The 13037-nt window shown below is 41.7% G+C and overlaps 2 long non-coding RNA genes across 2 annotated transcripts in view; one reads left to right on the forward strand and one right to left on the reverse strand.

Annotated features, from left to right (window-relative positions):
• The window catches only part of LOC139796472 (uncharacterized), a 28502-nt gene that overhangs the window by 5601 nt on the left and 9864 nt on the right, over positions 1-13037 (forward strand). The window lies entirely within an intron of this gene.
• LOC139796717 (uncharacterized) lies at positions 1526-11999 on the reverse strand. The gene is made up of 3 exons (XR_011726119.1): positions 11824-11999; positions 4666-4901; positions 1526-3604 (listed from the first exon to the last, which is right to left on the reverse strand). It is a non-coding gene; the product is annotated as an uncharacterized lncRNA (long non-coding RNA).

Here is a 13037-nt window from a genome sequence, read left to right on the forward strand (position 1 = left end):
TTGGTAGAATTCAGGAATACCCATAGTCTAAATAGATCAATGAACTGGAAGTATCTTCAGTTGACCTTTTCTAGGTGGAGATACAGTCATTTGAGTGATGACTTGTACCATGGAGCAGCAGGCAGTGTGATGACAGCGTATCTTCCAGCCCCCCAGCACTGCTCTCAAAAACATCCCTTCAGTATTTTTTTATTCCTTAGATTGGAATGCCTTGGGTATCTAATTAGTAATATGGAGAGGGTGTGTGTTCATTTATCCAATACATCCTGCTTTATACATCTTCCCCTACATCTTACCAGAATACCAAGGAGGAAAGGGGTCTCTGCCTGCCTTCCCTGGTTGTTTCTCATCCTCTCCTCTCCTCTCCTTTTCTTTCCTTCTCCTTTCCTTTCCTCTCCTTTTTCCTTTCCTTCTCTCTTCTCTTTTTTAAATTCAGTAAAAGTGAAGTACTGGCTCCTGTGGTGCCTCTGACACAGGATGATTTATCACAGTTGTGTAAGGATTAGCTGAATGGGTGGGTTTGGGTGTTATAAATGGGACGTGAAAGTCTGGGTTCCCAGCTGTAAGCTTGGCAAGGTTAACTCCCTTGGCCCTTTGTTCTTGTTAGACAAATAAAATGAGTTTGCTCTGAGTGGGTGGTAGAAGGGTGTATTTTGGATGAAATCTCAAACATGAGATTCTGTGTGGATGTTTAAATACTTCCTGGCATGTTGTGTGACAGGAGGGATGGGCGAGGGGAGGAGCAGAGCTCTGTGGCTGCAGGAAGCAGTCTAGCCTGGCTGCTGGAAAGATCTTTGGAGACAGCCCACCAAGCAAATATTTGACTGCTGAGAAACCCAGGCCAGTGTGTTATGTCCTTGGGCAGTGAAAACAGAGTTGATTCTTTCTGTGGGCTCAATCCTGCTTTTCTGTAAGTGTGCAGAGAGGTTAGAGAGATGATGCCCAAAATTTCCCATGCTCTGCAGCTCACCATGAGCAAAGCTGTCAGGGGCTGTGATTAAATGTCCCACTGCTGGAGATGTGGTAGCTGAGCCCTTTTTCTGGCTCTGGAGGGGTTATTCAGCTTCATGCTCATCCTAGTTCCCTGCTAGCATGCAGCAACAAGGGCTGAGGATCCTGTGGACTGCTCCTTTCTGGTCCAGACCTAAGGAAGGTGGTTATATATACTGCCCTTATACTGGCCTCTGAACCATCCTGCCTGGCTGGGATGTGAAAAAGGTCTCTATAAATCTCTGCTTGATCACTTTGACCAATCTCTGCTACCCCCCTTATTGCTCTAGGCAACAGGAATGAGATTAGGGTAATGGAAACAATGGTTTAGGAGCAAGAACTACAACTTGGTCTGGTCAGCTCACAAAAAAGTTTCTATGTAGCAAAAATTGTTTTTAAAATGGGGACAAAGAGAAATGTGATAACAGTAATGCTAACAATATGCAAATCCTCCTGCAATGTGCAAAGATGGGGTGGGGAAGAACACATCCACACGAGGAAGAAAATCTAACTTGGAGAGCTGAAGATCATAGACCATAAAAGAAATGCAATCAGTATCTAAGAATCAGAGAAAAGGAGTAATGATTAACGTTTTAGCAGGATGTAATTGAAGGATGAACCTTCAAGTGAAAGGATGGCTGAGCAGAAATTCAGTTTTCTAACCTGCACATGTGAGAACTGGAGCCAGAACTAAAACAGTAATTTCAGAATTTTTTTTCCTGATGGTTCAGAATTTATTTTTTTTTTCAAAAAGCACCCTGGAAATCTTATTAACTGTTTTGCAAAGGCTATGATGCTTTTACAGCCATTGTAAACTTCCTTTTGCTCCATGCTTCCAGGTGGTGCTTTATTTAAAGGAACAGGTGACCTCTGCAATCCTGCCAAGTTCTGCAGAGGCTGAAACCTCCCCAGCCTTAGGGAAATTGCTGCTCTGTGCCTGGAGGACAGGAAGTTTGTTTCTGCATTCTGCTCACTCCTCTGAAGAACAGGGCTGGAGCTGGTTTGTCTTATTCAGAGTTGGTGGTTGAGTCAAACTCAACAGAATGATCCATGGCAATCACTGCAGTGCCCAGTGAGTTATAGTCACAAGTCCTTTATTCCAATTAGAAACAAAAAAGCAGGAATTGCTTCCCTTGCTCTTCATCTTTAACATCCTGCTACATTTTATTATAAAGCACCTGTGGGGAGAAGAGATACACTGGTGAAAGAGCAGCTTAATGACCACAGCAGCTTCCTATCCTTCTGATCTTCCAAACTCATTTCCAGATGCAGTGCTTCTCTGCTTTGTGCTCTCCATGCTTCCTCTTGCAATACCAACAAGCACATGAAGAGTCAGGCATTTCCCCTGGCTTTTATAAAAAGTGCATCTGTATCTATTGGTTCTTTGGAGAGCTAAAAAATCAGTGCTAAGCCAACTTCCACAGCCTTTCCCAGCAAAACATCAAATTAAAGGAAGGCCTGGTGCCATCATTTCCCATAGCTGTGTGTACTGGGTAACAAATAGAAAGCCTGCTCATTAATCATAACTGGCCAAATTATCATCCCTCACATTTTTTTAATATGTAGGTTAATTTTTTTGGATAGTCCCTCTAAAAGCCAGGCTTTTAAGGCAAGACTGTAGTGTAAGATGAATGATGATTGTACTCCTCATTGTACTTCCAATTACTTCACCAATTCCTCTCCAAATGTGTAATATACTAATATGTGAAGATTATATTCAACAGTGAGACAGGCTGAATGCTGCAAGGGAAGTAATTACTTTCAAATATAATTTTGCAGACATTATGAAGTCCCTGTTAAATGAATTTATGAATGTTATCAGAGCTGACGTCAGCACTTCTGTTACCAACTTTGTCTAACTACATGCAAACTGCTAAGTGACTCCACTTACACTGACATATATTTAAAATCTTTGGAATGTTTCAAGATAAGTTTGGTCTTGAAGAGGTATTAGTATAGTAATAAACTTTTTAAGTAAAAGGCAAAACTTAAAACTACCTATTTTTTTTTTTAATTTCCCAACAATTATTGCTCTGTGTGGAAGAGAGCAGAGTGAAAGGAGTCTTACTTTACTAGAAAATGTCCTGGTAGAAGTGTTGTAATTATAATTTTCTTTACTGGGAATCTAATTTTAATAAGGGACTTGGGTTATAGAAATAATGAAAAATATACGGTAACAATAAAATTAATTTTACAGCTGTAGCAGTATTGGTTGTCATCACCTCAGGTTTTGAAAAACTAAGTAGGCTCTGGCATGGCTAACATTCTGCCTAAATTAAGCACCTTTTGAAGGCTTTTGAATTCATGACTGAATGCTCAGGTGAGGCTCTGGGGGAGCTCTCAGATGTAACCACGCCTCAGCTGATCACCCGGGTGAGGGGATTGAATAATAAGGTACTGGTGAATCCCAAGTGGTGGGTTCTTCCTTTAGCCTCTTTCATATTGATGTTCCTGGCTCACTGCTGGCTTGCAATGTGCTGCTGAACAGGCCAGGGGGCTCGTGGGGATTCTGTTTTTCTTTGCCAAGGATGGAAGCAGTTATAGTCCTCATCCTCCTGTGTGCTTCTGTCTTGATCTCCTGATGGCAAATTATGGCTCTCATCAGTGGACAAGGCTGCAAACCAAAGGAGAGGTTGCAACTGGTAAGGAAATGATGCAATGATGAATATTTATTGTAAATACTGCTACCAAAGCTGTAGTAACTTATGCTTCTACTTCTGGAGGTGCATGGATCAGCTGTTCTTTCTGTTGGCCAACTGTCCTTATGTATCTCCACTCTTATATAAGAAAACAAGTTTGCCCTGTAAAGTTGTTACCTGATCACTTTAGATTCCTGCCAAGGCCGTGTTTGCAGCATTAAATTGTTTTTTTATTTTTATTTTTACTTCCTAAGGAATCCTTACTTGCTTTCTTTTTCCTTTTCAAACAAAATATGTTGACAACAATTGGACTGAATTTTCTGAGGTGCCTGATTATCTTAAGGACATTCCTTCTTAAAGAAACAGAAATAAGGAAATCTTCAGCCAAGCAACTGCCTGGATAGCAGATTTTTGTGCTGGAGTCTGAAAGACCTGAAGTCAGATTTCATGAGCTGTCTGTAATTCATTGCATGTTGAGGTCTATCTTGCTTTCAGACTTTGGGTTGAAATGTGAGCTTTCTAATATAAATAAGCATGCAGGGATTGGCTTTATAGCTTCCAGGTCTTAAACTGTCACTGGCCTTGGATTATGTCCAAGTGTGACACAGTGTTGGGAACTGAGTGCTTATGATAGTGGGTAGTACAGCAGCACCATAATACTACCAGGCTTCTCAATGCCCACAGTAGTAAATTTGTTACAAAAGCTAAGAGGGTATTCTGTCAAAATATCTTGAGAGTATTTAGGCATTGCAGTGGGTTCCCCAGGGAGGTGGTGGAATCACCATCCCTGGAAGAATGTTAAAAAATTGTGTAGACACACTTCAGGACATGCTCTAGTGGGTGGTACAAATATTTTTATATATAGATATACATATATATAAAAAAACACACATATATTTTATTGGGGGGGATGCTGACAGTTGGACATGGTGATCTTGGAGGTCTTTTCCAACGGTGACAATTCTGTGATGACAAAAACAGCCTTCACTCCTCCCTGCACTGGATGTGATACTGCTTGGCTTTATTTTGCTCTTACCTTTACTCCACTTCCATCTTCACTTTCCTCTATAGCACTGGTACAACTGTTTCATCCTGATGTCTTTGCTCCAACAATGGAGAGAGGGAGGCAGATCAGAGCTGCTGCATGTATCAGGTTAAGAAGAGTCTGTAGGTCCTTGGGGAGGTAGATTGCCTAAAGTGGGATGGTCTCAGAGAGTTTCATCCTGCTGCAGCCTTCTCCAAGAGATTAAGTTCTCCCAAGTTTTGGATCAGCTGGAAAGTGACAGGGAGAGGAAAAGGAGAAGTTCCCTACCCACATGGACCACCTGGGGGAAGTTCTCTGATTCTGAGAGGGTTAAGAGCCTTGAGACAGCCAGTGGTATCATGATACTGTTTTTGTCATTGTTGCTGGGAAAGAATCAGATATTGCCTGTCATTACTTCTCAGTCCCTGGCAGGCAAAGCTCAGCACATGACAGGAAAAAGACTAGTGATTCCAGCATGGAAAATCTCCATACAAGAAATAGAAATCCTAGTTTGAATGCCTGAGATTACAGCTGCAGAAAAATATCTCTAGACATTACAAAAGTCAAGAGACTGACAGGGAACATTCTTCTGCATAAACCCTGCTGTTTTCCATGTGGTGATGAACAGCATCTCTTTCCTCATCAAACATTGGGACATTTTGAGGCATAAACATGGATGCTGTTCATGGCAAATAAAGTGATGCTAAAGCAACTGATTTGTGCATGCATTCAGCACTGGATTTTTTTTGGCTCTTGCAGCTGCTATGGTTACCAGTCACGAGGTTGGCCACCTTCTGTAGTGGAAGTACAGAGTGATTATTCTGTGCATTGTGTGAAGAAGTCAGATAGACCTTGGGGGTGTGTGGTGGGTGTGAGTTTCCTACCCACTTCAGAAGGAGCTGGAATGAAAGTATCTGGAAGAAATAAATTTCCATGTTAATACTGCCTAAATGTTTGTAAAGCAACTGTCTTTGACTTTTCTATTGCTTCTAAGACTAAAAGTAGCAAAGCAGTTATTCACAGATAACCAGTTACTCATAATGAATGCAAATTGGTGTTGACCTTTTTATGTATTGATGGTACAAGGACCTCACTGGAACTGATACTGCGTGCATGTGCCCCTCCATTCAAGCTAAATATGTAGTTCCCCTCACTGACAGTGTCCTCCTATTTTAACTAAACACTGGAAGGAGAAATTAGATATCACAAAAGGTTCTCTGTGGGCCTGCAGGATCTTTTTTTCTCATGTGTTCCCCCACCAGAGCGCACATTTTGTCAGCTGTATCTCTCAAAAAAACCTCATGAAAAAGCCTTTCTCATACAGAAATATATTAAGCAATGTGTCCAAAGGAATTATCTACTGATGAGTGCAGTTGACCCCCTGTAATGAGGTGTATAAAAATCATGCTGTAGCAGCCATCCATCAGTTAATACATAGGTACAATTAGTAACTGTTTAGCAATTATCTGATATTCCTTCTCTGTAGTGTAGAAGACTGACTTTTTCTGAAGTTAACATTGAAGCCAGGCCTTTGGGTACCAGGGTGCATACTACTGGACCAGGAGACCACAATGTTTGTGTCTTCATTTGGAAACTGTCACGGAGAGAAAGGATAGAACGAATTTTCTTGTAACTCTCCTGGATTTCCTAATATTGCTGTAAGTGCCTCTGCACTCCTGGAGGCTCTGGAGTTACTACAAAGAGCTCAGGATGTCAGTCCCCAGACAGCCTTATCTGAGATTTCACACTGCACTGCCATCAGAGATAAGCTGGAATATGTGTCCTTCTACCAGTCATGCAACAGCTGCCCTTCTCCCCTTCACTTTTTCTCAGCCTAATTATTCCAAGGGTGCTGGAATATGTACAATCCTCTTTATTGTTTTGGGTTTTTTTCCTTGTCATAAATGAATCGCTGACTCTTTGCTCTGCTGCCAAAGGTCCACTGCTTCTCTGGGCAAGGGTACTGCTGCTCTCCAGCTGCCTGTCCAGACAGGAAAGGCCATTCAGGACTCTTTGATGTGTCCCCCCAGCCCTGCAGTGGCAGGAGCTGCTGCCTCACCAGGCACTTCTGCAAAAAGGCAGGGACAATAGCTTCTGGACTGACATGGTCTCTCCTGCTTCTGTATGGCCATGGCTCCTCCCAGTTAACTCATCTGTGTCCCTGCCTACTTCTGTTGCAGAAGGCAGGCTTAATTTTGTTTATTCACTCATGGGAACTTTGGGGTTGGGCACTGAGTAGATCTACAAGGGACATACAATGAGTTTGAATTGCCCTTGAGTGTGTTACCAGCCCTTCTTTTTAAAACTAGGTTGCCTTTGAAGGTGGTTTTGTACCTCTACAAAGATCAAATACAGATTGGCCTTCAGGAAGAACCAAGCACTTTTTGCTCAGGCATCACAGTTTAAATAACTGTGCTAATGAAAGAGCTGTTTGCTTTGCCTGCCTATGGATATTTTTGCTGACTTTAAGTTGGCAGTATGCAGTTGCTGATAGAAACTTGGATTTCTTCTTCTTAATGACATTGCAGCTGTTTACAAGATAGGCTATTTCCAGGTAGCTCAACATCCTGTCTTTTGTTGCTGTGAACAAATGGTGCTGACACCATGGGCAGCTTTGAACTTTTATGAAAGCTGTTGCTGGGGATGAGACTGCCTTTGGCCTTTCTCTTTGTTTGTCTCTGATGCCTGCTTGTGGTTTTGCCTCCAGCTTACAGTATTTTCTTGGCTTTCAGTGGCCTCCACCCAAGTCTTACACCTGCCATGACCCAAGTTCAACTGCTGGTGACTGCTTCTGTGAGCCCATTGCTGTCAGCAAATCCTCCAATCCTTTCCCTGTTCTTTCCAATTCAGTCTTCCATTTCCTCTTCTTTTGCTTATACATTAACTGGATTAAAATGGCTGTATTTATTAGGCTGCATGACATATAAATGACTAGCAGTAATACGTCAGCATTTTCTGAAAGGTTTCCTGATTTCCTACCCTACACAGGATTTTTTTCTCTGCATGCACACCCACAAAAGTATGATTTTATTTGCTCATCTATATCTGTCTGATAATCATGACAGTCCATGGAAACTCAAGATACCCTTCTTGCCAGCACGCATGTTACAGAGGCTATAAGGACCCTATATTCTAAAGGGGATAAACACAAAATGCAAAATTATATCAATAAAAAATTTCAAGGCACACCAAATGTCAAGAAAGAAAAAGTAATAAACCCAGGAGAAATTTTATTTTCATTTGTGAAATATTCTCACATATTCATCATGTCAGTTTTCCCCTATCCATAAGGGTGAGAAAAATCCTTCTTTTTAAGAATTTCATTCTGCAAGTTTATTTTCAAAAAGGTTGTTGGCAGGCTGTCAAAGAAGGGGAAGATTATGATTAACTGAAATGTCACCAGCCTGTTATTCTCCATAGAGGCAATGAATGGGAATTAAGTAATGAACTTCTGCAGAGGGATCAGAGAAGTAACAAGCTGATTTCTCAGTTAATGCAGGGCTTTGCTAAAGGAATGAAAACAGTGAGGTTTTCCTTTTCACTTCTTTTACTTCATCAACTCTTGTTACCAAAAAAAGACAAAACTCTCATCCAAAAAAGAAATCTCCAATCATACAGAAAGGGAAAGGTAACTTTCACTTTATTTAACAAAAAAGTCTTCTATTTCTAAGCTTTGTTTTTTCTGTTGATATTTCTGTGCTATATGTGCTGCTGATCCGTCTTCCAATGTTGTGTGATTAAACCATGGCAATGGGAACTGATGTGTTTTCCTTCACAGCACCAGCAGAATGCTGCCTAATTTTATCCTGTGGGGAGCTCATGCCTGATTCGATTTGGCTTGCTTTGTTTTTATTATTTTGTTGTTGTTGTATCAAAGGAAAGACATAGCAGTACACATTAGTCTCTTATGTCAGACAATATAACTCGAGATGAGTTCAAGACATGAAAATCTGGATATGATTTTAAATGCCCAGTGCAACAAGAAAGCCTGCATTTACATTCTGCAGCTTTGGGTATATGGCTGGTGTTTGATGCTCTCAGGAGGAGTTAAAGGTGAAGTCTCCAGAACTGTCTGCCTTTCCAGATCAGAAAAAATACCAAATTTTGCAGATGCTGCAACAGAGACAGTAATCCAGCCACGTAACACACAATGGAGGAAAAAATCTCATCTCAAATGGCAATAAAGTAAATTGCCATTTGGACTGAGGTCAGCACATCTTTGCAAGTTGTTGGTGGTGAGTTAGTTCCTCTCTATGGTGGGAGTGAACTGCTTTTCAGTGCCTTTTGAAACCTGTCCTGTCCTGTCAGAGGTCAGGGGCCTTTTGGTGTGCCAGAGCGACGAGCCTGGGTGTCAGCAGCCATCTCCCAGGCAGAGCAGCTTTGCAGTGCAGTGTTTACTCTGTCTGTCCATTATGGGTGCAAACCACCTCAGTGGGACAACAAAGTGCTGGGCTGGTGAAAAGGCAGCAAGGTCAATACTGTAGGTCAGATCCTTTCTCTCATTTCCATCCTTTTAGATGGAAATCCATCATTTCCATCCTTGCTTGAACACATAGAGAAGCCACTGCAAGGCCAGTGGTAGTGTTCTCAGGGTACAGTAGAGAACTCACAAAGCATCTTCTTGTGACTGTCCTCATTTTCCTGCCCCTCCCAGGCAGGTGGTGAATAAGAGGATTGGCTTGTGCATGCTGTGCTCCTGATGGCATCCTTGCTGTGTTTTCCCCCAGCCCCAGTGGATGAGTTCAGCCACACTGCTCCAGGTCCTCAGTGGGAAACGGGCTTCTCTTTGCCTTCTCTTGCTCTTTTTCTGAGTGGTTCTGTGGGGAAAAAGCATTTGCCTTGCTGTCAGCTGAACCAACTGGGTTTCCATGCTGCTTTTTGTATGAACTCCTTACATTTTCTGGGAAGCAACCAGCTGAGGGATCCATCACTGGCATTTCCAGTCTCCTGGAAACACTGGGACCAACCTGTGGGGACATGGCGAGCTTGCCATTGTACTGAACAGGTAGCCCTAGCCTGGGCTACCATGGGATTGTAGCTGAGCTGCTCTGGGTAAGCTGGCAGTGGGGGACCTTTGAGAGGGGTTCCACATCTCCAGCACGTTGATGAAGTGACAGGGCTGCTGAAATCACACATTTCAAAATCTTCAGTGCAGTACGCAAGAACACAGTGAGGTTTTGTAATAACATAATATTTCTTCTCTGTAGATGAAAGGATGCATTTTTCCAAGATCCCAAGTGACCTCATAGGTCAGAGGTAGGTCAGTGGTGACATCCTTTGACATGGCTAAGAGAATGTTGTCCTAATTACTTAATATAAAATGCTACTAATGTTATTTTTATAATAAATTCTTTTAATAATGCTCTTAAACCTTACTGGATTTAAGTGACAAGGTTCTACAAAAGGTCATTTTTTCTCTGCTAGTTGCCTTCTTGCCTTGTAAGATATGGTAATTAAAGTCTATAGAAAACCTAAGATGAATAGAGGATTTGAAATCTTATAATTTCTCACAATCACGTATCTTAGTGCTTTGAATAAGCCAAATCAATTTTTGACAATGTTGTCTTTGTGATCTCTCCAAAAAGCCTTCCCATCCTTCCCCCAGCCCTGATGTAACTCTCTTCAGAGTTTTATTTTTTAATTTTTTTTTTTTTTTTTTTTTTTTTTTTTTTGGTAATAAGTAATTTTACATTCATTGGCATTACTTGCTTGTAATCAGAGAGCCATTCCACCAGCCAGCAGATGTTTAGAGACAGCATCTGCCATTCTTATTTAAAACAGGGAGGTTTTGATCCCAGGAGACATCCTAACAAAATCAATGGGACTGTTTTGTTTGCTTTAAAAGAAATGCTTCATGGTAAGATAGGTAGAACTGAACTGCAGAGGCTTCAAGACAAACAAGGAGATGTGCAGGAAGAACTGGCACAAGGTGATTTCACAACAGTAATTCACTCAGTGGTATTGAGTTGGGAGAGGATTTCAGAGCTATTGTGGAATAAACTGAGCTGCTGGAAACATTCACTCCTGCCTCCCTCCTTTATGCTGCAATGAGAGCAGGATTGTCTCTGAACAAAGAGCTCCAGTTTCCTATTTCTGTGACAGCTCCTGCAACATGACAAAGGACAGTAAACTGTAAAATTGCCTACAGTGAGGCGAGGCACGGAGATGGGAGTAAACAGAGCTGCATCTCTGTAGAAGAATCAGGAGCTTGGACACTACTTTTGTATCTTTATGTGACAGCAGGTTCTGTAACAGGCTCCCAGCTAAGCAGGCAGCCAAATAACTTCATACCTGTGGCTAGAGTTCCTAATATGCAGCACATTGCACAGAGCTGCTCCTGTACTTTGGTTGTTGCTGAAATGCATGATGCAGTGGGAAATTTTAAAGATGCCCTGCATAAACATATAATGAGGGATTTTCACTCTCACTAGTTGTAAAGATTCAAACGTCAGAGGAAATGAAATGATATCTCCTCTAGAGAACCTGCTGGGATTTATTTAAAGCCTTGGCTAATACGTTACACAGATGCCTATTCCACCAGTTTATAATAATCCTCTATGGCCAATGACACCACTTTTCTGGAATGTGATGCCTACAAGAGGTTTTCTTCAAGATTAATAAGATTTCTGTTTATCCAACTTGATATTACTGAATATCCCATTTGCTGGTGGCATAGTACATGACAAAGATGCCACGTGAATAACCACTGGGTAAATTCTACTGTCACCAGGTTGTAATATGGAGTTTCAAAACCCTGTTTATTCAGGCTTACTACTTTGCTATTTGCTTGTTGACATCTTTTCTTATGATAACCAGCCACCTGCTAGTCTTACTTCTCCCTTCTAAGCTTCTTCTTTTTGTCCAATGTGGTCTTACAAAATTTTCAAATCCCACCACTCCCAATCCAGCTTTCCCATATTGTTTTAGGCCATGGCATCAGATGCACATTATCAACACGACTCTTGTAAACACCAAATTCCTCTTTTACAGCACTCTGGTAATGCCATTTATTCCCACTTTTTCAGTCTGTCAGAGCCACAAGAGGCATCTTTGTGCAAGCAACAAGCAGGACCCAGAAATCCCAGCCTGAGATCCTCTTGGCTACGGCTGTGTTTTTAGGAGCATGATAAGAGGAATAACATCAAACAAAAAGAGCAAATATTGGCTCACCTGGTGTCACATCAGCAGTACTCTGGGTTGCCAGGCAGGAATGCAGGATGTTGGGGAGACTGAGTTTCAGAGAGGTGGGAAGCCAGGCTCACCAGGGAAGAGCAGTGATTTAACGTGGCCCTTCATGCTAAGTGCCTGCAGCTCACTGATTGCTAAAGCAGCATTGAGAGGATCTGGAGAGGAGATTACACAATCAACCAGGCCAGCTAGTGAGAAGTCTGCTGTGATGGCAACAGTTCCAGCAGTTTCCATTGGAAAAAAGGCTGATGCCTGCTAGTAATGCTCTTAGACCTCTAAAAATCAGACAGAGTAAGCAGTGTTTACTTTCTTTGTAAGTTGTAGGATGAGCAATAAATTCTGTGGGGCTGCTCAGGAGACAAGTTAAGCCTGCACCTGTTCCCTGGGGAAAGAGATGGGAGAGGGTGTTATCAGAATCAGCATTTGACAGCCAACACAGGTAGCTACCGGGTAGCTGCTTTTCAGGTAGCATTTTAAAAATCAGATAACCAAAACCAAATTTTGTGGTAGCTGCACAGAATGCTCTCTGCAGGCCATGAGGCCAATCCATAAAAACGTAGGTAACAACAATATCTGGGTTTTTTATTCAAATGTGTGGGGGGAGGTTTTGGTGTTTTTGTTGTTGTTGTTGGTTTGTTGTTTTTTTAAACCACCAGCCATAAAAGACAATATTAGTCTCAAAAAATTGCAGATAGAGGGTGTCTTGTCCTTGCCAGGTCCTGGGCTTTAACCTTGGAGTGCCTGGTAAGCACTAAATCCAAAAGGTTTGCATATACTTTATATGAAATACCCTGACAGAATCAAGATTGCTTTATTGCTAAGTTCAACAGCAAGGTTACTTGTATCATATGGCATTACCTTGCTACCTGGATATCTTTCTATTGCCAGTAAGAAATTACTGTAAATGGTAAAAGTGTGCCAAGAGCCACAAAGCATTGTACAAACCTGATCCCATTTCTGCCAGGGCTCTGATGAATACTGACTGCTGCTGATCTGAGCTGTCATTTGCATTAAGCTGTGACAGTGTGTGCATATTGACACAAAAAGGGCCTAGATCAATAAAGCCACTTGCAAAATGAGGGTTATAGACTGATACAGAACTAATATTATACAATGTAAGAGGGGAAATTTGAGCCAAAGACATTAGTGCGAATACTGAAGACAGTCAGAAATGTTATGGGAAGTTTAAAATCCAC

The sequence above is a fragment of the Heliangelus exortis genome, chromosome 5, assembly GCF_036169615.1.
Source record: "Heliangelus exortis chromosome 5, bHelExo1.hap1, whole genome shotgun sequence".
NCBI lineage: Eukaryota > Metazoa > Chordata > Aves > Apodiformes > Trochilidae > Heliangelus > Heliangelus exortis.